This window comes from Arvicanthis niloticus, chromosome 5 (genome assembly GCF_011762505.2).
Source record: "Arvicanthis niloticus isolate mArvNil1 chromosome 5, mArvNil1.pat.X, whole genome shotgun sequence".
NCBI classification, from domain to species: domain Eukaryota; kingdom Metazoa; phylum Chordata; class Mammalia; order Rodentia; family Muridae; genus Arvicanthis; species Arvicanthis niloticus.
In genome coordinates, this window is record NC_047662.1 from 12821584 (window position 1) to 12849478 (window position 27895).

Consider the following 27895-nt stretch of genomic DNA (forward strand, 5'->3'; position numbering starts at 1 on the left):
GGAGGGGTTCAGTTTTTTTACAGTGTGAATTGCTAAGAATTGCTGAATGAATCAATGTGCTGTCTATCTGTGATGGTTGGCCTATGACATGAGTGTCCTTAATGCCACCAAACTGTACTCTCAAAACTTGGTATTGAGGCTGCTGAGATGGCTTAGTGGGTAATGAGCTTACCTCGAAATCCTGACCCTCTCTCTCCCCCACCCCCAAATTCTATCTCCAGAACCCATGAACAGGTGGAAGCCACAATGGTGGTGTCTGACCTCTGCAGGTCAGGATAATAAAGTTTATATCATAAGGAACAAATTTGCCCAGTAGAATTTTATCACAATAAAACATTGAGGGGCAGAATCATTTTGGAAACATGGCTCTGTACTCTTTGAGTTTTCCTACAGATCAGGCGTGGCTCTTGGTTTTGGGGCTCAGGGCACACAGGAGAGGCAATTCCTGCCTTCATGGAGCTTATGCCTTATTGGGGAGCCCCGAGGGGTCTAGGGAGTGAACTAGGGAGCAGCAAACAGTTGAAATCAGTAAGCAAGTCCCACAGACAGAGCTGGACTAACATCTTCAGGGCTTTCTCGCTGCCTGCAGACAGGCCCAGTTGCCAGAACTGGCCTCTTCAGAGACCCTCGCTCTCCATCCTCCCAGCTAATGGCCACTGCTCAACCCTCCACTCAACCCCAGGCCTCAAGAAGCCACTTTCTACTTCCTTCACCCTTCTTCCTGCTCACCCTGGTCAGGGAAGTCTGATGAGTTTTCACTTCCTGTTTTCTCTGCTTTTTTGCCCAGATTGTCCAATCTTCCCCCCCACTCTCCTTCTCCCTCCCTCTTCCCCTCTCTCCCTTCCCTCCCTCCTCCTCCCACCCGCCTGCCCTTGTCTCCCTCCTCCTCCCACCCCTCCTTCTCTCCCTCCTCTTCCCCCCTCCCTCTGTGTCTCTCTGTCTCCCTCCCTCTCTCTCAATGGAGAAGGGATACGTAAAGTCATGCACACTGCTTCCTGATTTGGATGTGAAGCCATAGCTGCTTTGCGCTTCTGTCATGACCTGCCGGCCACAATGGATTGTATCCTGGAACTGGTGGTTGGAATCAACCCTTCTTTCCATTGCCTTAGTTAGCATAGTTTATCACAGCAAATGGAAAAGAAACAGGGTCTTTTTGTATAGCTCAGGCTGGTCTGAAACTTGTGATCCTCCTGCCTCTGCCTCCTGAGAGTTGGGATTAGAGGTCTGTGCTCCCATGGCCGACTCTCAACCTGATTTATACCAACCACAATGTAAACACTGTAGAATTCTTAAACTGAATGGTTTAGGGAATAATGAAAAGAAGGAAAAGACCATTTACACGTTCAGTGCAGCCCCAGCTCTATGTAGTTGGCCGAATCCTAGAATGCAGTTCCCATGGATACAGAGGGCATCTGCTCTGACCAGATACACGTCATGGACACTATTACCACTGAAACTATGGGATATATTTAGATGTCTCTGGCCTTCCCAGTGCCATCTTTCAGCTCTGACTAACCAAAACAGTACAATGTATTTGATTGTTATAATTTCTAAGTCTCTTTAGATCCTTCAGAGTTTTCAGATTGTCCTCGAATTCCCTGACCTTGAAAGCTTGACCCTGTGCTGGCCAGGCAGCCGTCACTCAACCTGGGTTTGTCTGATGTTTTCTCGAAACTAGTCAGGGCCTTTCTAGTTCCTGCACGGAAGGGGTGCTCTCTCTCTGCACTGTATCAGGATCTGTAGGTTACCCATGTGACATTTTTCAGCCATGATGGCCTGGAACACTGGGTAAGTGGGTATCTACCAAGTTATTGCAACCCTCCTTGGCAAGGAGCTTTTAACATTGTGGCAAAGGTAAAGTTATACAGGAAATGGTTGCTAGATTAGGTTTCTAAAATTAAAGCGTTTGACAAGCCAGTTGGTAAACTGAGGCAGTGTTCTTACCACACACCTGGAAGGATTTGTTCTCTAAACATTCACAGGAGCTCTCTGGGTCAGCAGGGAAAAGCTGAATGCCCCTGCCCAGGCATGGAATAAAGATGAGTTGTCACTGTGGGTACAGGGAGATGTGGAACCGCATTCCACCTGATTGTATCCAAGGCCATGCCAATTCAGACCATATTCTCATCACATAAGAACAGAAAGTGTTGTAAAATCTTAAGTTAATGGGCAGGCAACATGGCTCAGTGGATAAAGGCATTTGCCTCCAAGGCTGATGACCCGAGTTTAGTCCCAGAGACTCACAGGGTTGAGAGAAAAAAAAAAAAAAAAAAAAACAACTCTGTTGTTTCTCTGACCTCCACGTGCATTATGACATATACACATGCACAAATATACACACACAGTAAATACATAAGAGTAATTAAAAACCTTAAGTTAAAAAGAGTGTGAGCACTTGGCGTGGGGCGCTATTGAAAGAGCCTTCCTCTAGCATGTACTAAGTAAGCCCTGGCTTCCATAGCCTGTGCTACATGAAGCAAGTGTGGCAGAGTATGCAGGTTATCCCACTGCTAAGGATCAGAAATTTAAGGTCATCCTTAGATACATAGTGAGTTTGAGGCCAGCCTGGGCTACATGAGACCCTCACTCAAATTCAGGAAGAGAGGAAGATATAGAAAGTGGTACTTTCATGTGTTCAATGTGGGAATGTAAATTATTCGGTATCAAAGGTTGAAAAATTAGATCCCCAAGCACTGGGGTTATGGCTCAGTGGTAGAGGGTTGGGCAAACATTTGAAAAGCCCCACCCCCTCCCCCAAGGCCTAAAAATACCCCAATATAAATATTAGGTCTCAAACCATGTGGTAATAAGATTGTATTATGGGAGAAAACAAAAAGGATGCGTGTTTTCACTGTATACAAGAAAGTCGGGGAGCCCTCACAGATCTAATCAGTAATTAAGGACTGCGGTGTAATTAGTTTTCATTTTCTTCCTGCCGGGCTGGATTTACTAAGTGGTACTTAATAAACAAGCATAGTTTTTGTGGCTAGAGAAACTGTCTTCCCCTTTAAAAAAAAGTCTCTGTTTTCTTGTGCATCTGCACAGGTTACTACTAGGGAAGGTGGCCTTGTGTGGCTTGGTGAGTATTCCCATGGCTCCTTTTAAATTCAAACTTCAGTCCCCTTTCAGAGGCTTAGAAAGCTAGGTAGAGATAAAGGCTCTCCTAAAATCTCCTGCCTCTGCAGGCGACTGTGTGTTTGTCTTTAGATAAAATGTACAAACTTGTATGAGTTTGGCCAGTTCTTCCAGCCAGTAATATTGCAGATGAAATACGGCCAGCTTGATACCCTGCTTGGAAATTTAAGGGTCCACTGAGAAGAGCCAGCAGCAACCATCTGGAACCATCTCTAGTCTTCTACCTGCCCCCCACCAACTGATAAGGTTGCCCAACTCCCCGCTGGGCAGGAATCTGGCCTCCTCCTCATTGCTAAACCCTCCCTTCCCATCACAGGCTTGGAAGTAACAATGGCTTGTATATAGTTCCTAAACAATGCTTTATTAACTCTTGTTTAATTACAGAAGTTGTGTGTACACATGAAACAATCAGTGTCGGAGGCTATCTAACACTAATACTGAAATCCCTTTTAATTTTGGGGCGTCAACCGGAGGTACTCAAAGTTCCCGACTCCTCACACGGGCTTCCTGAAATCATCTCTGCACTCAGCGACACTTTTAAATGCTGCGTTTACCTGATCGCACCTGAGCTCATGGTGATCAGAGCAATAAACTATCGCAGTTGTCAGGAGCTCCTCAAAACCGCTGAGTCATTTTAAACGTGCACTAACTCATATCCGGGTCATAGCGCCATTAAAAACCCGGAATTAACCACCTGGGAGTTTTATGCATAGCCCTCCACGTCTGAATTTTAGAAAGACAGGTCAGTAGCTTTCCTCAGATCTTCCAAGAGGTGTGTGCACCCAAAGAAAAGTCAGAACCAGGCAGGGAGGTCTGAGGAACAGGGAAGTAGGTGGCCTTTGTGCTGCGGTGGCCTCTGGACTTTTTACCGGTGGTTTGTATTTCTCTGATTGCCTGGCAGAGGCCATAGCTTTGTCATAGGTGAGAGAGACTGTGGCTGCTGCCTTAGAGATGAAGTTCCCAGGCTTGCCCAGCCATCCTCCCCTGACTCACAAGTGTGGAGAATCACGCTGGCAGCCAAGAAAGAGCACGCAGTGCTCTCTTCTCTCTCCCGGGATGAGCTGGTTACCGGGAACTTGAAGAGGCTTCCTGTAAACTGGCTGAACACTATACAAGAAGTAGTTAAGGAAATTCCTGAGGGACAGAGTCACATCTGCATGGTGATGAAAGCCAAAGATGTTTGGGGACCGTCCTTAACAGGATTGACATCTGGAGCAGAGGGAGAAATGTCCTTCCAATCATCCTTGTGGATGGGGAGCTATTGAATGTGCCGGGCAATCTTATGACTAATGGGGAAACTGAGGCAGGGGGCCACTACCCACTGTGCAACAACATCATAACTCAAATAGTCTTAATTTAAATAGAGATGGGGGGTCTTGGCTCTACAGTCGTTTAGGGACCCTGTTCCCTCACCTTCAGTACTTTTCATTTCTAAGGGATTGATTAATAATATTCCCAGCCAGGCCATTTGCCTGCCCTGTGGTGGGCCACTTCTTAAGGGAGCTAAGTATGGCCAGCCTGGGCTACATAGGGAGTATGGATGGAGTTCGAGGAGACTTCTGGGGTAAAGAAATGGGTGATTCATAGCATGGGAGAGGTTCTGCACATCCAGGCTCCTCGGGGTGCTCGTGTGTTTACACGGCAAGGTCAGCATGAACCAAGGGTGCTGGTTTTTGCTTTCTGGCCTCAAAATTGATAGGTTATTTCTCTGACATTGAAATGAGCCAATTCAAGCCAGATGAGATTATATTAAACGCAGGTTTATTGGGAAGCTACACTGTGAGCTCACTGCTCCCAAGGATTAAGGCCAGGGGAGTCGCCATGGGGGTGGGGGGGGGTGAAAGAGAGAGAGGGAGCTGAAGGGGAGAGGGAGGGGAAGCAGGGGAGAGAGAGAGAGACAGAGATAGCACAAAATGTCTGGATTACATAGAGGAGAGCCTTTTAGAAGAGCAGCCCAACCCCTGGGCTGGAAAGTTCAGTGTTGGGGGTAGGGTATACCAGATAGGGACTGAGGGATGCTGGGAGAATCTGGAGGCCAGGTCTGCTTTGACAAGGTCAGTCCCTTGTCCCAGGGTCCAAAACCCAACAAAAAGGTCATATGCCGGACACCAGTGCAGGCCAGTGGTTTCAACAGAAGCAACTTGCAGATTTCTATAAAAAAAAAAAAGCCTAGGTCATTGTTGTCCTCACAACTCACCGGTCAGAGGTGGCATCGGAGTACAGCGGGCCCAGAGAGGCTCAGCAGCCTGAGGCTTCTGAACCTGAGGTTTTCAATTCATCTGAAAACCTGTGAGGCCATGGAGGTGACTCCGGTTTTGCTCCACTGCTGGTAACAGGGCCACCAGCTAGAACTCAGCTAAGTCAGCCAACTTCCAGACTGTGCACTTTGTCTGTTTGCTAAATTGGTTTTTATTACCTTTCTTCATTGTGTGAATGTGTGTGTGCAGGGACGTGTACATGTGCCACAGCAGCATGTGGAGGTCAGAGGACAACTTGGAGGAGTTGCTTCTCTCTTCCAAACCATGAGGGGCCCAGGGATGGAACTCTAGGTCAGGCTTGGAGGCAAGTGCCTTTACCCACTGAGCCAGCGGGATATCTGCATTTGTGTGGCTGAGCCGGAGCAAAAGGTGAAATTATGTGAAATGTGTGTCTTGTAGGTGCGAATGCTCAGGTTAGCACATGCAAAGTTGCTGTTGCTGCTGGGTCCCCAATTCTTCCCCAAGGCCATGCTGCTCTCTGTGGGAAGGAGGCTTGGCTAGACACCACCGATAAGGCTAACCCCCCCTCTCCCCCCCACACACACCGTGCACTCATTATGGGAGAGACCTAACAAAACATAGAAGAGGAATCCAGTTGTAAACCAGCGGGTTACAAAACTGCCCCGGCTATTTTTTTTTTATTTCAAAAACAACATGAATAATAAATCTTATATTTTTAAAACTTTGTATCATTGACTGTGTGTGTGTGACACAGCTTAAATATGATACAACTTTAAATATGACACAGCTTAGAAAGGCAGATCAGAGGACAACTTTGTGGAGTCCGTTCTCTTCTGGGGATGGAACTCAGGTTAGGCTTGCAAGGTAAACTCTTGTACCTGCTGAGACATCTTGGAGGGGGAAAAGTAGGGTTCTGACAGTAATGGCTATTAAACCATGTGAGGTTTATATACCCTCTGTTCTCAGCTGTACTAAATTTCTCACCAGGAAATATGTATTACCTTGGGTTGAAGCAACATTAAAATTCAAACTTTTGTCCTAAGGAGACTGATCAGCTCCTCTCAAAAGAGAGAATAATTTTAAGATTTCTGAAGTCTGGGTACGATGGCCTGCAAGCCTGTAATCCCAGCGCTCGAGATACTTAGGCAGGAGGATAGAGAATTTGAGGCCAGCCTGGACCAAGCGTGTGGAGGGAGGAGGGGGATTTTGTGAAGATGAAATGAACTGAGTGTTAGTTGTGTTTGTTGTTGTTGTTATTGTTGCATTTTTAAGAGACACATATGTCTACATATGGCTTAAAATTCCATATGTAGACCAGGCTAGCCTCAAATGAACAGAGGCCTGTCTTCCTCAACTTTGGGAATGCAGGGGTTGGAGGTGGGTGCCTACACATATGTAGGTCTACACATATGTAGACATGTGTTGTTGCATTTTTAAGAGTCTAGCCTGGTCTCTCACAGACCAGGCTAGACTTGAGAGACCAGGCTAGACTCTAATCCACTATGTAGCCGAGGATGTCCTTGAATGGCTGCTTCTCTGGTGTCAACCTCCCCAATTGAGAGGCTGAGAGGATATGAGTGCACAGCCATGTGCTGTTCTCTCGGTGCTGAGGATTGAACTTAGGGCCTCGTCTAAGCCAGGCAAGCGGCAGATGAGCTACATCTCCAGACCCCACAAGCTTTTGAATACCTTTTCCCTATGATGAGTCTGTTTCTAATCCAAGCCAGCCACAGCATTTGGCCCATGGCGTTTCATCTCAGAAGGACCAGTGTTGTGGTCCCAAGAGCAATCCGGCTACCCCATGGTGTTCACTCTCTGCTTTGCCTCTGGACACAGTGGCGTGAAGAGGCTGGGCTCCTGCTTTGCCTTGTCACCAAGGACCCTTCTAACTGACATCTGGTTTCTGTCTCCTGCACAAAGAAACTGTTCGGTGTTCTGACATAGTGACAAATAAGAACGGACAGAGTCAGACAGTCTGAGCCCTCATCTGTTACCCAGGGAGAAGGATATTGCCACCTGCCCAGGGTGGGGCTGAGGCTGCAGGGTACCTGCTCAGGAGAGCTCAGCCAGTACCGACCCAGGTGATGTACCACAGCTCAGAAATTCACGTGACGTTAGAAATCACTTTAAAGTAGCTGATTCAACCAGTTAGTATATTCATAAACCCGTGTCCTCTCCTCTTTGTCACCCCAAAGTCTTTTCCTTACCCCACCCTCTTTGATGAACCTGTTTCCAGTGCTGGGCAGGGCAGCAAAGGCCTGTGATCATAGCTGCTCAGGAGGCTGGGGCTGAGCATATCTCAAGCCCAAGGAGCAGCCTGACCAGCTCACCGAGAACCCATCCCGAACTTCAAGCTGAAAAGGGCCAGCAAGGTATAGTGGCACCCACCTTCAACCCCTGCATTCCCAAAGTTGAGGAAGACAAGGCCTCTGTTCATTTGAGGCTAGCCTGGTCTACATATGGAATTTTAAGCCAGCCGGGGCTATATAGTGAGAGTCTATCTCAAACAAAAGCCAAAACGTGAAGCGGTCAAAGCTATATCACAGGGTAGAGTGCTTGCCCAGCAGGTGTGAGACCCCATGTTCAACCCCCAGTCTCCCCTCCACTGAAAAGAAACACCCCCCCCCCCGACTCCCTTAAGCAAGTATTCAAAGTACCCCACCCCATCAGTGTTGGTGGCTGCGGGCAACCATTAACCCACTGTCTGTCTGGACATCTCACTTACCATAGGACCTGGTACAGGCAGCTTCTTTTTTTTTAAGTTTTATTACATTTTTATTTGTTTGTTTGTTTGTGTGTTTGTTGCTCACATAGTGTTTAGAGGCTGATTTGCAGGACTCGGCTCTCTTCCCGGGATAAACTCAGGTCCTGGGGCTCTGCAGGCCAATGGGCCATCTCACTGGCCAGTGTATTTATTTTAACTCATTTGCGTCACAAACCTCGCTCTTCCCGTTAAATCACACAGCTACACACACGTGCTGGCTTTTCCGATGCCCACACGTGTCTCTTAGATTTCAGTGTGTGTTCCACTGCCAAGGGGCCTGCTGAAGCAAGCCGCCCTTTCCCCCAAAGTCTCCACAGCCTTAGATGGAAAGGTCAGAGATGAGGTCACTGAGGGTTGTTCAGGGAAGCTGGGACCAGGGTTAGGAGCAAGGATGTATCCAAATATGTGGGAGGCAGAGGACGGGGCTGATGAGGGTGGAGTCTCACGTTGGAGAAGCCAGGGCATCTACTTGCAGACATGTAATTCAGGGAGTCTAACAGAGCAGCCTGGTCCAGCCATTGTCCATTGTCCCCCTACACGTACCCAGTTCCATGGCGGGCCTGGGTCTGCTGGACCCCATGGCCTATCTGTCCACAGCTAGGCTCAGACACCCCGGAGAGCTAGAAAGCCACTGCTCCAGTCACCTTCCCATGTGGCCACACAGTTATTCTCGGGTCAGTTCTCAACAAGAACCAGACAGGAAGGGAATCAGGTAGAAACCACTTACTTGAGCCCAAGCACAGTTTGAAGGGCTCTGCCGTGCACGGGTCCCGGATCTCACAGTAAGACTGGCTGTCTGGTCCAGATGTGATTCATCCCTGTAACTTCCTGCCAAGGTCCATGGTTGGACCAGCATTCTTTAAGGAACTTTGTAGAAACAGGTTTGGCCCAGTCTTTGCAGTCAGCTATCAGCAGGAAGCTGGAGCATCAGAATTGTTACTCTCTAGCTGACTCCACCCATTTTAACTTAATGCCCCCCCCGCCCCCTTTTTCTGACAAGGTCTATAGCCCTGCTGACCCCAAACCCATTATGTAACCGAATGCTGGAATGCTGGAATAACAGGCATCCACCACCGTGCCAGGTTTACACGATGCTGGAGATTGCAGCCAGGACTTGATGGACATTAGATGTGCCTCTACCATCTGAGTTAAACTTTGCCCCACCTGCCCCAAGCTTGAGAAATCTGACGCCACGGAAAACAGAGGTCTGTGGAGCCACGAGGATATGAATTCCAGTTCTGATTTTGATACTTGCTAGTTTTGTGGTCTTGGGGAAATGACTCACTCTTTCCGATCGGATGCTTTCTCCTTATCTGTAAAATGGGTGTGGCAGCGGCCTTCCTCACTGAACCAGTGCCAACGAAGGCTGCCACACGTGTTACACTTCTGGTGTGTGAAATACTGTGTAGTCAACAGTGGACACCTGGACTTACAAGTGTCCCAGGTTAATGTCAGACCAACCGGTCTTTGCTGTCCTCCTGGGAGCCAGACTTGGCCTTGACCCCGTGTTTACATCATAAAAGCCAGACTTGCTTTTCTTGCCCACTCCCACCTCCCCCCTTCACATTCCAGGCATTGTTTCATATAAATATCTTTTGCTTGTTTCTTCTTTAGGCAAACCCCACAAACTCCGTCTTAAAAAATATTTCCTGTCCAGACCCAACACTCAGCCCACTGTATTTGAAATCAGTTTATTTTCTTTCTTAGCGGGTTTGTATTATTTATTTGTTTGAATGAGGTAGCCCAGGCTGGCCATGAACTCACTAGGTAGCGATGGATGACCTTGAACTCCTGCTCCTCCTGCCTCTACCTCCCCAGCACTGGGAAGATAGGTGTGTCCCACCATGCCAATGAATGATCTAACCCCATGCTGGCGAGTCTCTGACGTTTTTTTTTTGCACCTGCTGTTTGATGTTCTTTGACATTGCTGCATCTGTGTTGGCCGAAGGAGCTGACAGTTTCCTCAGGCTTGTTCCCACATTGGATCAAAAGCTGTGTCCCGGGCCATCTGAGGGCATACGGAGAGACTTGGCTTTGCCATGGCTACCAAGGAAGCTGTCAATCCCAAGATGCACATAGCAGCTTTGAGGAAAAAGGCTGCAGTTCAGCAGCGTGGAGGTGGGGAAGGGAAGGGGAACCCGGTTGTCAGTGATCAGTGATCGAGGAGGAGGCTGGGGAGATGGCTCAGTGGGGACAGTGCAAGCAAACAACCACGGGGACCTGAGGGTGAGCCCCAGCACAAGTGTCAAAGGCCAGATATGGTGGTTTAAGCTTGCAAAGCTCCCGTGCTGGGGAGGCAGAGACAGACAGACCTAGGCCAGCCAGTGTTGTCTACTTGGAGAGCCCTAGATCCTGGTGAGAGACCTGTCTCAAAAAAGAAAAAGGTAGACAGTTCCCAAGAAATGAGATCAACCCAAGACTGATCACACATGCGCACATACATCACACATGTGCACACACACACACACAGACAGACACACACACAGCTCTTCAAGATCCTTATATTTGAGGCTTAGTCTCTGGCCTGTCCCAATTGTTGGGAGGTGGTGGAAACCTTTAAGATGCTGGGGTCTTGTGTGAGGAAGTTAAGTCATTGGTAACATGCCCTTGGAGAGGATATTGGGCTTTAGCCTCCTCTTCCTCCTCTTCCTCTTCTTCCTCCTCTTCCCCCTCTTCCCCCTCTTCCCCCTCTTCTTCCTCTTCCTCCTCCTCTCCCCCCTCTTCCCCCTCTTCCTCCTCCTCCTCCTCTTCCTCCTCCTCTTCCTCTTCCTCCTGGCTTTGCTTCCTGTCTTCTGAACTAAGCTGTCTGTTACCTCTGCCATGTGCTCCTCCCTCCCATAATGAGCTGTCTTAGTGGCCTGAAGCACTCAGAGAGGGGAGAAGGAGACTAGGAGGCCTTCATGGTGAGCAGGGGAGAGGGGAAGGCCGAGTATATAGGTGGGGCTGCCCTGTACCTTGAATGTGCCCTGATTTTCCCAAGAGGGAGCTCATGTCTACCCACACTGGTGCTGCTTGGGCTAGGTCCAGTGCTGTGTTCAAAGTGAGCATCTGAAGGGGGTGTGATGTAGGGCTGAGGTGAGCTGGGTGGTCCAGACTCTCCCAAAGTGAGGAGTCTCTGTGGAGCCTGTGAGGAGCCTCTCTGATGCACTGATGGCACGAGCTGGAGGGTTGGCATGATCAGTCATGGTAGCTAATGAAGGCTGGGTGAATCTGGTTATGATGCCGGGAGGACCCAGTTGGGGCAAGGAGGGCCCCAGGAAAGACGAGCTTTGTGGAGAAGCAGTGAGTTTGGAAGACAGTGGAGTGTGCAGAGGGCAAGAATAGTGCCGGAGTGACAAGTTCACACGTCCAGAAGGACTCTGCCAGGAAGATGAAGAAGTCAGACCAGACGTGTGGCAACAGGGAGTGGCAGTGACTATGGCAAAGTGGAGGCTAGACCCCTTCTTCGGGCAGAGCTGTGACTCACCCCAGGTGCTGGGACAGGTAGGACCAGTCATGTTTGCACTCAACATCACTGTGTTCCCATGTGTAGCTAACCCACAGCACATAAGATAAACACGCAACACCTCCCAGGCCAAATAAGCCTTGGGGAGGAGTGTGCCGTCCTGGGGCTGCTGGTCTGAGGTGAGGGTGTATGTATGTACTGAGGAAGGAACAAGGAGGCCCAGAGTCACTCAGCATGCAAGTGCAAGTCACCAGACCATGCTGAGTCCTGGCCCTCCAGGAGGAGGGTCTGGAGGAGAGGAGGAGCAGGCAGGGAGTAGAGGTAGCTGTGGGAGGGACATGGAGGGTCACTAGCTTTTGTCACACACAAATGGGAAGCACTGCTTGCCAAAGGTGATTGCTTCACGAGAGGGTGGAGCCTGGGCTGTACCTCATGGGGATAGGTATGGAGTGGCTTCTTTAGCTCTCATCTGTGCTTCTGGTAAACGTTTGGCTATGTCTGGGATGGGAGAGGAGCTGTTTTCCTTGGATGGTTGGTTGGATGGATGGATGGATGGATGGATGGATGGATGGATGGATGGCTAGTTGGTTGGTTGGCTAGTTGGTTGGTTACACTCGGTGAGGGGTGCCCTAAGGCACACTAGAGCTGGTACCTTACATGCCTGGGCCTCACACCCTAGCTGGGCATGATCTTGAGCCGAAGAGTCCTTGCTAGTCCCCCTTGGCTGGGCCTTGTTCACACTCAGACGGAAATATCGATCCCACAGTCCCTCCCTTCATGGTAGCCTCAGCCTTGAGTCTCAGGTTTTTGCTTTGTTGAGACACATGATCGCCTCAGGTCCCAGCTTCCTCATCTGGAACCCAGGGGCTCAGGTGAAAGGAACCAGCATCCTAACCATTCCACTCAGCCCTGCTCAACATTGTGCAGGACACAAGGGAGTCCAGAGTCCCTAGGACACCCAAGACCTAGGGACAACTGAGCCTCTGTACTCTGTCCTTTATGGGACAAAACCATTCTGTCTGATCATGAAATAAATGGCTATGTGGAGCACACTCTGATGGGATGTGCTTGCTTTCGACTTTTTGAGGTTGTTGTTGGTGGTAGTGGTGGTAGTTGTGGTGGTGGTGGTGGTGGTGGTGGTGGTGGTGGTGGTGGTGGTGGTGTGTGTGTGTGATGTAGCCCAGTTTGTCTGAATTAAATACTGATCTCCTTGCTTCCACCTCTGAAATACTGGCACGTGTCAAGCATGTCTAGCGTCAGTTTAACAACACAAACTCCCAGGGTGGCTGCCTCCATTCAGTTTCCGCACCACAGACAGCCACTATGGCCAGGTCTGTTGGGGTGTTTAGCTCCACCATGGGGTGGAAGTTTCACCATGCCCCGCAACTCTGAGGAGGGACTGTGTGCAAAGCTGCATGGCTAAGGGGTCAGGAGCAGGCTAGCAGCTCGTGTGCACGTGGTTAGATCTTTGAGTTACATTCAGGGACATTCACTACCTCTGCCAGCCCAGTGGCAGCAATTGTTTGGAACTTGGATGGAGCAGGTTTTTCAGGATGAGTGTCTTTGCTGGCATCGCCAGCGGGTGATGAAACAAGATCACTTTCAGTGGGTTAAGTCTCTTGCCTCGGTCTAGTAGCCTGACATAACCCCTCCAGGAGCCACATGCTGAAGGAGAGAACCCACTCCTGTCCTCTGACGTCCACATGCATGTCTTGGTGAATGCATACACACTAAATATTTACAATGTAAACATTAAAAATAAAGTTCTATACAAAAAAAAAAAAGTGTAGCCCCTGAACACTGAACAGCCACCACCACACTGGTGTCTGGTGACCTGTTTACAAAGGTGACCTTGGGCCAGAGGGGAGGAGGCAGAGGAGCCATCTCTCACCTAAATGGAAGGCTGCTGTTGCTCAACCATCACTTGTGACAAGACATCTGGACGTCTCAGGGCAGCATCCCTGCAGAGCCTGTGTCTGCTGTCTCCCTGCTCCGTGCAGTCATGGCATCCAGGGCCCCCACACTGCTGTGGGTACTGTTTATGTTCGTAGGAGCCCTTATGACAGTCAGTATTGTGCGTTTGTCAGGATGTAGAATCACTAGGAGATGTCTGAGGGACTTTCTAGACTGGGTTAATTGAGGCCAGAAGAACCACCCTAAATGTCGGTCCACTCCCAGGGCTGACTAAAAAGGAGACAGTGAGCTGAGGGCCAGCATCCATCCCTCCCTGCTTCCTGACTGTGGACGCCATGTGACCTGTGGACCAGCATCCATCCCTCCCTGCTTTCTGCCTGTGGATGCCATGTGACCCACTGCTTCACGTGCTTTCTGTCGTTCCTTCCCCATCACAATAGACTCTTGAACGATGCTGTGAAATAAGCCATTTCACTCCTGAAGATGCTTTTGTGAAGTATTTATCCCAGCAGCTGGAAAAGTAAGGAATACAGACCTCCTCTGGTCTGGAAGCTGAGCTGCCCTGGCTCTTGAGCAGAGGCATCATGTCGTGGTGGAGCCCTAAATACACAGGCCATTCAGAGCTGCTTAGGAGAGGAGGGTGACAGCTGAGAGTTGGGAGAAGATTCAGGAAAGAAGTGGAGGCCAAAGAGGAGAGAGAGAGAGAGAGAGAGAGAGAGAGAGAGAGAGAGAGAGAGAGAGAGAGAGAGAGAGATATGCTCCCAGAGATTCCTTTCATGTGCAGAAGCTGAGATATTTGCCTGGCCTGAACACCTCCCTCACCAAGGGTGGTGTTGGGACTCAGCTGAGGTAATCATCAGACCCTGTGATGTCTTGTGGCCTGAGACCACCACGATCCAGCTGAAGCCCTGCTAGCTAGGCAGCTGTAGGAAAGGACACTACAGAGCAGAGACAAATGTCAAGAGTAAAAATACACTGGTCCCTTTTATTTGACCCTGGATTTCTCTGGCTTGGTCCTAACTTCCTTCTGGTCCTTCCTGCACCATCTGTGTCTGAAGTCCACACTCAGCCAACTCACGAGTCTCCTCATGAACCCACACTGGTGGGGGCCATGTTCCAAGGCTTGGTGAGCATCAGGAGGCTGGCGTGCAGCCCAATTTCCCTGCCTCTCATAAAGACATCCTCAGATAATAACAGAGGCTCGAATTACTGCTCCCTCACCCTCATCTGCTGACCTAGCTACTAAAGCCTTTCTATACCCATCCTGTTCACCGCAGTGGTATGAGCTAGCATCGGTGATGCACCCATTCTTTGGACAAGCAAACTGAGGGTCAGCGAGGTGATGCGATGTGTTAACTTCTCACATTGCTGTGACAAAATGCTTGACAGAAACCACTTAAGGAAGGAAGGTTACTCAGGCTCACGGTTGGAGGGGACACTGTCGATTGTTGCTGCCAGGTGGCTGGTCTCGTTGCCTCTGCAGTCATGAGGCAGAGAGAGGGGTAAACACTGCTCAGCTCACTTTGATTCTTTTATTCAGTCCTGGACCCCAGCTCAGGGATGATGCTGCTAACATTCAGGGTGGGTCTTCTTTCCTCAGTTGAATCGCTCTGGAATCTCCCCGACAGACACTCACAAAGGTGTGTCTCCTAGGTGATTCCAAATGTGACTTCAGGTTGACAGTGGAGAGTAGCCAGAGGGCACACTCGGATTCAGTCAAGGTTGATTCTGAGCGCTACTGTCTCTGCTGCTAGCACTGGTCCCTCCCCCCCACCCCCACCCCGTGGCCACTGCTGTGTGTAGAGGAGGATGGAAAGCTATCCATTTTAACAGTGCATTTGATGTCTAGGCTGTCAGAGAGAGAGGCCTAAACCCTGGGGAGCCCTGGCATCTGGAATGTTCCCATCTCCATCATCTTGATGGCTTTTAGCCCTAGTGTGAACAGCTCACCATTAGTCAGAACAAACCACTCAGCTTTCACAGCCGAAGGAAGCAGAAAGTAACGTGACAGGACCCAGGACCAGTCGGCAGCAAAACCGATACCGCTGTGACCGAGAATGTACAGACAGCAGACTGGAGGGTCCCCGCCCATGGGGACGGCTGCAGCTCCTGGAGAGACCTCTAAAGACATGCTTTTCTTTATGACCCAGTAAGCCGGTCCTGGGTGTTTGTCACGAAAAAGACAAATACCTGCTGTGCAGGCATGCCAGTGCCATGCTCACTGTAAAGCGGCTGACTAGGGAGAAGCAGCCAGTGCCAACAGCTGTAAGCAGGTGCACAGGCTGTGGGGGCAGCCAGAGGATGGGACACAGCTCATCAGGACCAAGTGGTCCTTACTGTAGTGCATGGCACCCCGTGGGCAGGAGAAGAGGGTCCCCATAGGAACATGTGGTGATGTGGTGTCTCATCCTGTGTATGTGACTTTTAGTGCGACTGGAAGGGGCAGGAAGGGGGCTCTTGAGGGTCAGAGAATTGTCCATTTCTCTCATACACAGAGAGAGAGAGAGAGAGAGACAGACAGACAGACAGACAGACAAACAGACAGACAGACAGAGAATGTTCTCAAAACTCATCTAAGGGCTGTGCTTATGGCTCAGCTGTCAGAAGGCTTGCCTGGCGTGCACAAGGCCCTGGCTTCCATCCCCTGCACACACAGAACAGGTGTGTGGATATATGCCTGCAATCCCAGCACTCAGGAAGTGGAGGCAGGAGGATCAGACGGCCAAGGGCCTGGTCTACACAAGGCCCCATTTTTTAAAAAGAAAAAAGAAAAGAGAACCTTAACACTCATCTAAACTGTGTGGCCCCCATCTGTCACCCCAGAACTTGTCCCAGGAGACAAGGGAGATAGCTCAGTGGTTAAGACTGCTTACTGTTCTCGGGGGTGTGGTTCCCCGCAGCTGCCTATAATTTAAGCTCCAGAGGGATCTTTGTAGAGTGCACATTTGTGTGTGTGTGTGTGTGTCTGTGTGTGTGTGTGTGTGTCTGTGTGTAGGGGCTGTGAATGTGGCTCTGAGGTAGAGGCGTTGCCTACCCCTGCTCCATTCGTACCACTGCAAAAGCAAATAATCAGACACCACCCAAAGACCCCAACCAAGCTTAGAACCCTCAGCCCCTGCAGGGAGCATTGCACTTTGTACAAATGGGATAAGCAGAGCCCTCCCCTCAGTCCTGGATCTCACAGTCAACAGGTCTGGGACAGGCTCTCCAGCCTCCGACACACACCACAGATAGTCCTAGGCCCAGCCTGAAGCGGGCGTCACCAGGCTCCAGGCCAAGTCACACCGCTGAGGGTCTGAGGATATCAAACACTCACTGAGTCTATTTTTAAGCCTTAGTCTAATTAGGTCAACGTCGACCCCAGGGCTGTCTCCTGGTCTTCAGAGAGCCCTGCTCTAAGCCTCAGACAAAGCACCCTCAGTTACTGGGCGGCTCTGGCCGTGTGCCCTGCATCACAGGGCCTGCGTGCCAGGCGGGCAGAGGGTGGGACCGACACACGGCCAGGATATCCTCCAGGCACAAGATATCAGGCAGGACTAGACAGGCCCTCTCTGGGTCCTGTCTGCCTGGCCGCAGGTCAAATGATAAAGACAGCAATGTCAGGGGCTGGGTGTGCAGGAGCCAGGGTTACACATTCGGTGCTGGTTATTTGGTGGGAGAGCTTCAACTCAGGAGCGCTGCCTAAGGAGGCTCTTAGGAGCTCTGAGCCCTGCACCCCATCTCCATAGGCAGCGGTGCGCCTTTGTACAGCTGCTTAACCTCTCTGAGTATGGGCTCCTCATCTGTATGACAAAGGTCACAATACCCATGGCACGCGCATGCACGGGCCCACACACACACACACACACACACACACACACACACACACAGAGAGAGAGAGAGAGAGAGAGAGAGAGAGAGAGAGAGAGAGAACCTTTAGCTTAGGAAGTGTTAACTAAAGGCAAGATGTTCTTATTATGCTTATTATATCCACCAAAATGATTTGAATCCTTGTCAAGTTGACAATAATGATAAGTCACCACAAGGACAAAGAGCTTTTCCATTATTGTATATGCGCCTTTTTCTCTCCTCTCTTCCTTCTTCCTTCTTCCCCTCCCCCCTCCCTCCCTCCCTCCTTCTGTCTCTCCTCCCTCCCTAACATCCTCTTTCCTTCTTCCTTCTTCCCCCCCACTCCCGCCCCAACCCCCTGCTTTTTAGGGAGTCCCTCAAACTGCTCTGGTTCCTCTGGGTGGAAAACAAAAATACAAGATGACCCATCACCACGCCACCTACACGTTTGGTTTCATTAATTAAAAACATTCAGCCACCTAGCTGGAGGCAGATTGGAACACCCTGCAGAGCGTCCCTTCTGGAGTCAGTTCCCTGCTTAGTCTTGGCTGGGATGACCTCCCTGAACCTCAGTTTCCTCCTCTGTAAAATGGGCACTGTTTCATCACCCACCTTGAGACTAAGCTATCGAGGCCCTCTGGTCATTAGACTTTTGCACCCAGTAAACCAAGCTCTGGGTGGCTTGCTGACCAGCTGTGTGGCTGGAGAGCGATGGTGTAATGGTTCCCCCAAAGGGCACAGAACTACCCAGTGTCTATGAACATCAGCATCCTCCATGTTAGATTTGTTCCGTGTTTGGCAGTGAACTCATTTCTGTCAGTAGTCCTGGGGAGAGTATAGGGAACAGATCCTGTTATATGTACCCAGAAAACAGAGATGTCATTTCCCTAAACACACATGAAAAGCTAGTTGGTCTCTCAGAAAAATTCTTCTCTTGGGACCAGAGAGATGGTTCAGTGGGTAAGGAGGCTTGCAATCAAGTCTGAGGACATGAGTTCAATCCCCAGTGTCCACATAAGGAAAGGAGAGAACCAACTCCTTAAAGCTGTGCTCTGACCTCCCCATGTGCACTGTGGCACACCCATGAGTGTATGTGCACACACACACACACACACACTCGCACGCACACACATACACACTAAATAAAAGCAAGTATCTCTTTGTAGAAGCTCTTGCCTGAGCTCCTTTTGGCGAGCTCCCTCAGCTGTGTAATACACTGGGTGAATTCGCTAGGCAATGCAGTGTGGGGCAGGACAGTCACAAAAACAGCACACCCTGCCTCCCGCTCCTCTGCTTCTCACAGGCTCTGACCACACCTCCATTACGTCATCTGCAAAATAGACATCCTTAAGCCCAGTTCCTGTCTGAGCTCAGAGCTGTGAAGACAATGAGCGTCTCTGCGGAGATCACTGGCCACCACCCAGCACAGTAGCAACAGATGTGCCTGGCCTTCGTGGTAATACCATCTGCCTAGTGCTTTCCGAGTGTCTGCTGCAGTCTGCACGGGTCTCGCGCCTCCCTAGAGCTGACCCTGGAGGACAGGAAGGGCTAAAGTAATGAGGGGTCAGTGGATGAATGTGCTTCCCGCCAAGCCTGACATCCTGAGTTCAAACCCAGAGACCTACTGGTGGAAGGAGAAAACTGACTCCTGTAAGTTGTCCTCGGGCCTGCACACACACACACACACACACACACACACACACACATACACACACGCACATGCACACACATGGCACACACATACACACATACATACACATGTATGCACGCACACACACATGCATGCACACACATACATACAAACACACACACACACATGACACACACAGACACACACATACACACACACATATACCCACATGGCACACACACAGAGCACACACAGCACACTCACCTCTGTGCACACATGCATCACCTACTCAAGAAAAAGTGCAAGTCAATTAGAAAATCTTAAAGGATGACACAGCATGAGCCGGGGGTGAGGCTCAGTATGAGACAGTGCTGGTCAGGGATGCACAGGGCCCTGAGTTTCGTCTCCAGCCTTGAAGAATCATATAATAATAATGATAATAATAATAATAACAACAACAACAGCAACTGCAGATATTTGGCTTGTAAAACCCCAGTGTAAAGGGGTGGCATTTCAAGACTTATTTTTATATTTCTGTCCCTCGTGTGTGTGTGTATGTGTGTGTGTGTGTGTGTGTGTGTGTGTGTGTGTGTGTGTGTATACACGTGTGCGCGCGCTCGCGTCCTCGCCTATGATCAGATGCCTGCAGAGACTGGAAGAGGGCACTGGATCCCCTGGGGCTGGAGTTATGCTCGGTTGTGAGCTGCCCAGTGTGGGTGGTGGGAGATGAACCTGGGACCTCTGAAGGAGCAGTGAGTGTGATTGCTGAGTCATCTCTCCAGACCCAGGAGTGACATTTGAGTGACAGGTCAGTGGGAGCCAACATGGTGTGCTGCAAGGGTAGAGTGGTGCCTCACACTCCCAAGGTGCCTACTTCTGGAAAGGCAGGATGCTTCCTGTAGGCCCAGGCTGACCCACGTTTCCCACCCACCAGCTCCCCTCCATACCATACCCCCATGCCCTATTTAAATTATTATTTTTATTTTTATTTTATGTATATGAGTATACTGTCTTCACACACACCAGAAGAGAACATCAGATCCCATTACAGATGGTCGTAAGCCACCACGCAGTTGCTGGGAATTGAACTCAGAACCTCTGGAAGAGGAGTCAGTGCTCTTAACCGCTAAGCCATCTCTCCAGCTCCCATCAAATTATCTTATTTACGTATCCATGCACCCACTCATTCATTTTTAGAGAGAGTCTTGTGTAGCTTAGGCTGGCCCCATACTGGCTGTGTAGCTAAGGCTGACCTTGAACTTGTGGTCTTTCCACTTCCTGCTTCGATTACAGGCAGGCAGTGCCACTCTGAGTGTATGAGGTTCTAGCGATTGAACTCTGGGCTTCATAGGCTAGGTGAACATGCTACCAACTGAGCTACACCCACAGCCTGAGCGCATCCCCTTTCCTTTCTCCTGTGTGCCTCTCTGCCACTAGCTGTGTTAAGAGTCTTGGCAATGTTGTGGATGGACACGCCTACCTCTGCTGTCTCCGACAGACAAGCTCCAGGCCTCACATCTGGGTGACCCACAGCAATGCCTATGGGGTGACTGGGACCAGACAGGGACCAGAATGTATGCCTGCTTCCAGCCCTGAGTGGTGTCCTTCTTTAGTCACCCCCACAGCGACCTTAATGAACAGTCACTTGTGCAAGCAGAAAGGACATTGTGGGGACAGTGGTTTTGGGTGCCAGAGAGTCCAGCTCCGAGCAGCTGGGCTGTGTTGACTTGGCTTTGCTCTCTTGTCCTTAGGGTCACCTAGTAGAAGCAGCTGGAGGTCTCAGGGGATTCCTGGGTCCAGGTCCTCTCTGGCTCACCCTTACCCTGCCTCAGCTGTCACCGTGTCCACAGGGAACCCCTAAAGGACTGGCAGTCTCTCTTCTTAGAATGACATTCTAGGGCCCAGCAGCTCCAGACCCAGTTCTGTCTTCCTGTGAACACAGACAGTTTCCAGAAGAGAGAATCAGGTGAATCTTTTGGGTTCTGACAGGGCAGAGACCACACCCTCAGGGAGTGGGGGACCAGAGAAACTGATTGGCCAAGCTGACCACACCCAGTCTTAGAACCTGAAGTAGACAGGGATACCAGATGTTCACAGGATCAGCTGAGTACTCAGAGGTCAACCTGCTCCCCCAGTCTGGTGTGGTAGTACCCCAGCCTTCAGGAAGCAGCCCCCCCCCCCCCCGAGCAACGGGCATCATTTATGTGACAAGCTTGGACAGCTCCAGACTCTGTAGAGATATGGGCAGGAGCCCTGAGCCTGTGGTTAATCTCAACCCCTGGCCCTGTGCTGATGTAGCTCTGTAAGGGCAGAGTCCTGAGACAGGCTTCAGGCAGTCTCGTGAGTGGGCATGAGCCTCAAGTTGAGGGATCATGAGCCCGGTGGTAAAGAGGCCCTGTCAGCCTTCAGTTTGGACCCCTGGCTCAGGGTAGCTGATCTAAGGCTCTGACACTCAATCTCATTATTGCAAGCCTTCATCCCTCTCTGCCTCTGTCATCGGCAAACGTCTGCTTCTGACATTGACCAGTGAGGTTCATTTTTCATGGGAGCTGTGGATAGAAGGTTTTGGGGGGAAAGAAAACAAACTCGCAGGGCATGGGCGTGGGTCACGTGAGGGGCGGGGCGGGGCAGCGGGAGGAGAGCGGATTCTGGACTCTGACTCTCTGGTTTGCAGCCAAAGCTCTGTTACTCATTAACAAGCTTCTTTGGGCAGAGTGAGATAGCTCTTGGGGCCTCAGAGTTCACCTTCCCCCACCCCCGGGGTGTGGGGGTAATGGCCACAGTGCCGTCATTTAATCCTGAGGATGAGGGTGATCACACGGGGCTGGTGACAGCATCAGGGCATGCTGGCCATTCCGAAGACTTTGAAGATACTCCTTGTAGGAGTATCTTACCCAGTAAGAAGAAGAAGCCCCTTACCCAGTAAAGTGTATGACCCTTTATTTGTAACCCGAAGCCCACTGCATGTGACTCACCAGGAGCCCCGAGAACTACAGGAGTCAGCCTCAGGAGCCCCGAGAACTACAGAAGTCAGCCTCATGATACTTAGCTAGAAGACAACCAGACATGGGGTATCTGTGGCCATTTGGGCTGGCTGAGTAACACCCCTACCTCTCCCTGGATGGTCACACCATCTTCCCAGAATCAGGTCTCTGTTAACCTTCAGGCTGGTGACAGGGTGATTCATCTCCAAAGTTCACTCTTGAGACCTGTGCCGTTGAGTTACTAAAAAGAAAAAAAAAAAGTCTTAAAAGCATCATCATATCATGTTTAAAGTAAGTTTACAATTTTGGGTTGGCCCAAATTCATAGCCACCCAGGGGAGAGTGAAGCTTTCAGGCACGGCTAGACGCGCCTGCATGGTGATGGGGTCTTTGCGCGTGTGACTGCGTCATAGAACTTGACAAGAAAACGTACCCTTGGCTCATCCAGTTGGCTTCGACAGTCCACGAGTCTGAAGAAGTAGGCAAGCAGGGAGGGCCAGGGTGCTAGGAGCATGTCTGGAAAACAGAGAGCCAAAGTCAGAGATGCTGGTGACATCACGAAGCCAGGGAGGGCCAGGGTGCTAGGAGCATGTCTGGAATATAGAAGAAAGAGCCAAAGCCAGGGGATACTGGTGACATCGAGAAGCCATAGGGCACATAAGACCTTCTCAGTGGGAGAATTCTGTGATTGTCCTGTTTGCACTGTGAGCACGGACAGGACTGTTCCTGGTGCAGAACATCCCTCCTGGCCCCTGGAGACCCTGCCAGGTGTCACCATAGTACCCTTCCTCTCCTGGCCCCCAGCTGGAAGCTACTCCTGTGTTGAGCCTCAACTGCTCTCAAGGTCCTGTTGGAGGTGTGGCTTGCAGGAGAGACCTGGATGCTCCTATTGCACTTCTCCTAAGAGATGTCGCCTGTTGATTCTGGAGGGAACCTCGGAGCCTTGAAACATAGTAGCCAAGTCAAGAGGAACAGGATTCTGCACAGTGGATTTCAGCAGGGATACCGTTCTCAGAGCACAGCCACTGTGCATGCTTCTGCCCACCCTGAGCAGAGGGATCTTGTTGGCTGGAGCTGGCTATGATGGGAAGGTTTACACCATAGTCATTGGCCAAGGCTACGGTCGTAGTCATGGTGAGATTTGGAAAGGAGGTCAGAGGACACACTTTCTGTATACCACCATCCATAGTATGCAGAGGGGACTGGTACCAGATCCAAAACCAAGGATGCTCTCCTCTCCCCAACCCCTCCCCCGTCTTGTTTGCACTGAGCCTAAAAGGCCTTCCCGGGTACATTATGTCCCCTCGGGATGACTTGTAATGACTGACCGACTGTAAAGACTGTGTAGATAGTGGCTGAACCTTGCTCGGGGAACGTGAACAAGGAAAAGCCCACTGCACAGGTGCAGTGCCACCTACCCCCAACTCTGCAGTCCTGGGGATTGAACTTGGAGCCTTGAGCACACTAGGCAAGCACTCTACCACTGAGCTACATCCTCAGTCCTCTTCTTACTTTTATTTTGTGACTCACTAAGTTCCCAAGGCCGGGTTTGAACTCACTCTGTAGATGAGGACTGTCTTTGAACTTGCCTGCCTCAGCCTTACCCAGTACCTCTGATTATAGGCCTGCATCACCAGGCCCTGTTCAGACACTCCTCTCTCCAGCCCCTGCAACGCTCTTCATTTACAGTTCACTCAATCCCCAGATTTGGAAGGGAGGCTCTAGAGGGCTGCCTGCCTTCTTACTCCTGGAAGGTGTGGTGTGTGTGTGTGTGTGTGTGTGTGTGTGTGTGTGTGCCTCTGCCTGTCTGTGTCTGTCTCTGACTCTATGTGTGTGTGCACATGTATGTGTGTGTCTGTAGGTGTCTATGTCTATATGTCTGTGTCTGGATGTGTGTGTCTATGTTTGTCGCTGTCTCTGTGTGTCTATGTCTGTGTGTCTATGTCTGTGTGTGTGTGTGTGTGTGTGTGTGTGTGTGTGTGTGTATGTGTGTGTTTATGTCTGTCTGGATGTGTGTGCAGTACTCTCAGAGGCCAGAAGGGGGCATCATCTCCTGGAGGTGGAGCTATACAGGAGTTTGTGAGCTTGCTAATGTAGGGTGCTAGAAACCCAACCGAGGTTTTCTGGTAGAGTGGTACATGTCTTAACTGCTGAGCCATCTCTCCAGCCCTGGGAAGCACTGTTATTATCAGTTTAAAGATGAGGAAGTGGAAACTTTGGAGGCACAGAGAACACCTGGTGGTAAGCCAAAAACCAAGTGTTGTCCTGTGTTGGTGGCACTAACTGCCTTGGTCCTCTCTACTGGATGTTCACGTCCCTGAGGCCACCTATAAGACTACATGCCTTCTCTGGCTTCTGTCCCCAGCCACCTCCAGCCTCAGTTCCCACATGATCAATTCCTTTGACCCACCTCACTCCAGTTTGCTGGCCTCTCCAGCCCTACACAGCCCACGGACAGTCATTGCCCAGTCCCGGGGCCCCTTAGCACTTCTGCAGGTGAGCACATGTCTGAGGTTGATTAGCTAACATTTAATGCTTTATCTTAATCTGAGGGGTTTAAGTCCAGGGATGCATGGGCTGGTCCATCCTCTGCCATTCTGTGACTAGGGTCCTGGAGACCAAGCTTGTCTGCTTATCTGACAGTGCAGCTTGGGAAGCAATCGACTTCCAGGCTCACTGGGGTATTGGAATTGACCTCAGACATGGGGGTGGGATGAAGGCTGTGGTCTTTGGGACTTTCTTCCTCTGATCCTTTGCTAAGTGAATTTCTTCCCCAAATGAGCCGCCTGTTTCATCAAAGCAGAAGCAGCAGACCTCGTCCCTTTGGTCATAGCACCGCCCACGCAACCTCCTTTATCTCGTCCCCTCGGCCATATCTTAACTGACCAGAAGCAAGCTGTGTGACCTTCCTACACTCAAGAGCAAAAACAAGAACACCAGGGGCTGGGGAGATGACTTAGTGGTTAAGAGCATTTGCTACTCTTACAGAAGACCTGGGTTTCATTCCGAACACCACATGGTGGTTTACAGACCCCTGTAACTCCAGTTCTAAAAGATGCAACACCCTACTCTGACCTCCTCAGGTGTCAGACACACAGGTGGTGCCCAGACATGTCTGCAGGCAAAACACCCGTACAACATGAAATAACATAAAATCAAAATTGGAAACCCAACATGAATACCAGGTGGCAGGGATATTGAGCCACCTTTAGAATCTGTTTGGAGAAAGACCCTAAAAGGGGGACAATCCCACATGCCTCTTTAGATGATCAAATAAACTCATGTGGTTAAATCTCTTAATGTCTTTGATATAAAAATTCTCATAGATGATAACAGTACTATATTATCATATATACAATATATATCTTTATGTATCATATATATCAGGTGGAGGTAAATTGAGCAACTCCCAAGGGGGGAAAAAGGCTTCAACAAGATTTTTTTTTTAAATGCTCTCCTTTGCATGTAAACAGAGTCCACAGGTCAGGTGTCTGGGGTTGAAATGGCAGCTCTGTGGTCAGCAGGAACCCTGGTTCTTCTTATCTTTTTGCTCCGTCATTCATCACCCTTGCCGTGACTGAGCTCCAGCCGTCACATCCATACTAGAACCAGGAGGAAAGAGAGATATCATTTTCATTGAAGAACGCTTCCTGAGTGAGCGCCCCCAGCCCTCTGCTGCTGGGACCTCATTGGCCAGAACTCAGTCATATGAAGCAGCTTGCCTGGGAGGCTGAGTAATGCTGTCTGGGTTCTGGGAAGCCCTGGGGAGCTGAGTATCAGTTTCCTTACCGTGGAGGAAGGAAAGAGTAGACTTCAGGGATGGCCTTGCTCACTCTCCACATGAGAATCCCAGCTAGCAAGCAACACCACCATCTCTTCTCCAGCCCCCTCCAACTCAGGTAGGAAAGGGGGTAAAATTAGCCCAGCTTCCCTGCTTCAAGGTGAGCTGGGCTGCACAGGCCTCTCGGGTCCTGCTGGGTCCTTCTGGCTGAGGAGGGGCAGGCACCCAGCAAGGCCTCTGCACCCCTCTCCTCTTGTTTCCAGCTCAGGAGTTCTTCCGGGCACCTGAGGAGATAAGGCAGCCTCCCTGTGCTATGAGGTAGGCTGCAGAGAACACAAAACTAAGTAACCACAGGAACCCGGAGCATGGGACTTCCACAGGCTAGGAGAGGCTACAGGCACTGTCTCCCCTGCAGGTCTGCGTCTTGGTATTTACTGTGCAAAACAGTTGCTCATTTGAAGACAGAGCCGGGGTTTCATTCTCTGTAAAAGTGGGCGGATGTAGGAGGTACCTTCCAAGGACAGGAGGTAAGATGGGAAAGGTTTTGGTCTTAGCAGTTGTCAGCCAATGGGAGAGGGGCTTGAGTCAAGGGATGCAGGGTTGGGTTCTAGCTGACTGGATGTGTGTTTTGAATTCCTCCGGGACATCAGAATGAAACTGTGTTTGGGAACAGGACCTTTAAAATGGTGACTAAGCTGCCATAGAATCATGTGGCTATCCCTCTCCTTTCAATGCAACTGGTGAGAAGAGAGACCAAGCCAGGCATGGTGGCACAAGTCCACCATCCCAGTACCTGGGAGGTGGAGGCAGGAGGATCAGGAATTCAAAGTCATCTTCAGCTATATGGTGAGTTTGAAGCTAGCCTGCACTCCTTGAGACCCTGTCACAAACAAAACAAACCAGGAGCAGAGGACACAGACACACATAGAGGGGTGACCAAGAAAAGTAGCCTGAGAGAAACCAACCCAGTCAGCACCCTGGCTTTGGGGAAGTCCCCGTGTGTGTACCTGGCCATGGTGACCAAGCAGACTAGTCCGGGCTAGGACTCTCCCAGCTCCTTCGGCCTCTCACCTCAGCCTGCTACCAGGTTTATAATTAAACAACCCAACACTGGTTACTTAAACCACAGCCAGAAAGGACCAGAGCATGGTGGCCACAGTGACTCACACCTGGACACAATTCAAGGACAAAGGAATTTTACCTCCTGACCTGGCAAAGGCTTCTGGGAAGGAGTTGTGATGGGTGTCAGGAGGCCTTCAATGGATGGGGTGTAGGCTTCACATCTTCGGTGCCATTCACTGTGGGGCTTTGAGCATTCACTTGATGTCTGTGCATCTCTGAACTTCAAGTTTTCTTTGAAATTATTCTTGAAAATTCATCATTGGAGGTTTGGAAAATTTGAACATCACAATTGTGACTCATAACTCAAAGTTTGGTGATATTGGAGAAATGACAGGTTGTTGATAAAGGCACATGCATAATAAGTAAAAAAATGAGTAGAAGGAATAAAAAGAACAAAATACTGATATTCAAACGATAATGAGTGGGTTGTAAATAATAAAGAACACTTATGAAACACCCACGCAGTGCCTGATCCTGCATAAGCTTGTCAGACACCTGAGTGGGCCCGGTCAGATTCTGAGGTGGTTAGAGAAGAAACCGGCTCACCAACTGGCTACGTGAGCGTCTGGGCAGGAAGAGACTGCATTGGGGGAAGTCGCTGCGGTCCACTGCTCCAGGGAGAGAGGCAGGCGAGGCTCCAGAGGCAGAGAGTTACGGGAGGCTCTTACTGGTTCCATCTTGCACAAGAATGTTTTTTGAAGGTTTTTCAAACTGCCTCCTTAAATAAATAAATAAATAAATAAATAATAAACAAAGTCCAGATACTGAAAGACAAATGTCCCCCAAGTGTGTCCTCATGGACAGAAATAACCAAAGGAACCACAGAGGGTTGTTTCTCATGGAAAGCCTCTGCCAGCCCTTCTCCCATGTGCCTTGGTTAGGGTCACACTCCTGTGTGCTGGGCTCTTTGTCTTGTTCGATCTCACGTAGCCCAGGCTAGCCTTGAACTTACTACTTAGTTGAGAAATGACCTTGAATTCTGATCTGTCTTGCTTCCATCTCCCTAGTACCTAATTACAGACATGGATCATCATGCCTGGTTTATACGAAACGGGGGGGTTTGAACCCAGAGTT

At 50.1% G+C, this 27895-nt stretch overlaps 1 protein-coding gene and 1 long non-coding RNA gene across 3 annotated transcripts in view; one reads left to right on the top strand and one right to left on the bottom strand.

Moving 5' to 3' along the window:
• The window catches only part of Tmem51 (transmembrane protein 51), a 51220-nt gene that overhangs the window by 9542 nt on the left and 13783 nt on the right, over window positions 1–27895 (top strand). The gene's annotated exons all lie outside the window — the stretch shown is intronic.
• On the bottom strand, window positions 23346–26763 carry LOC143442296 (uncharacterized). Its single transcript, XR_013110339.1, has 3 exons — window positions 26707–26763; window positions 25708–25983; window positions 23346–25520 (listed from the first exon to the last, which is right to left on the bottom strand). It is a non-coding gene; the product is annotated as an uncharacterized LOC143442296 (long non-coding RNA).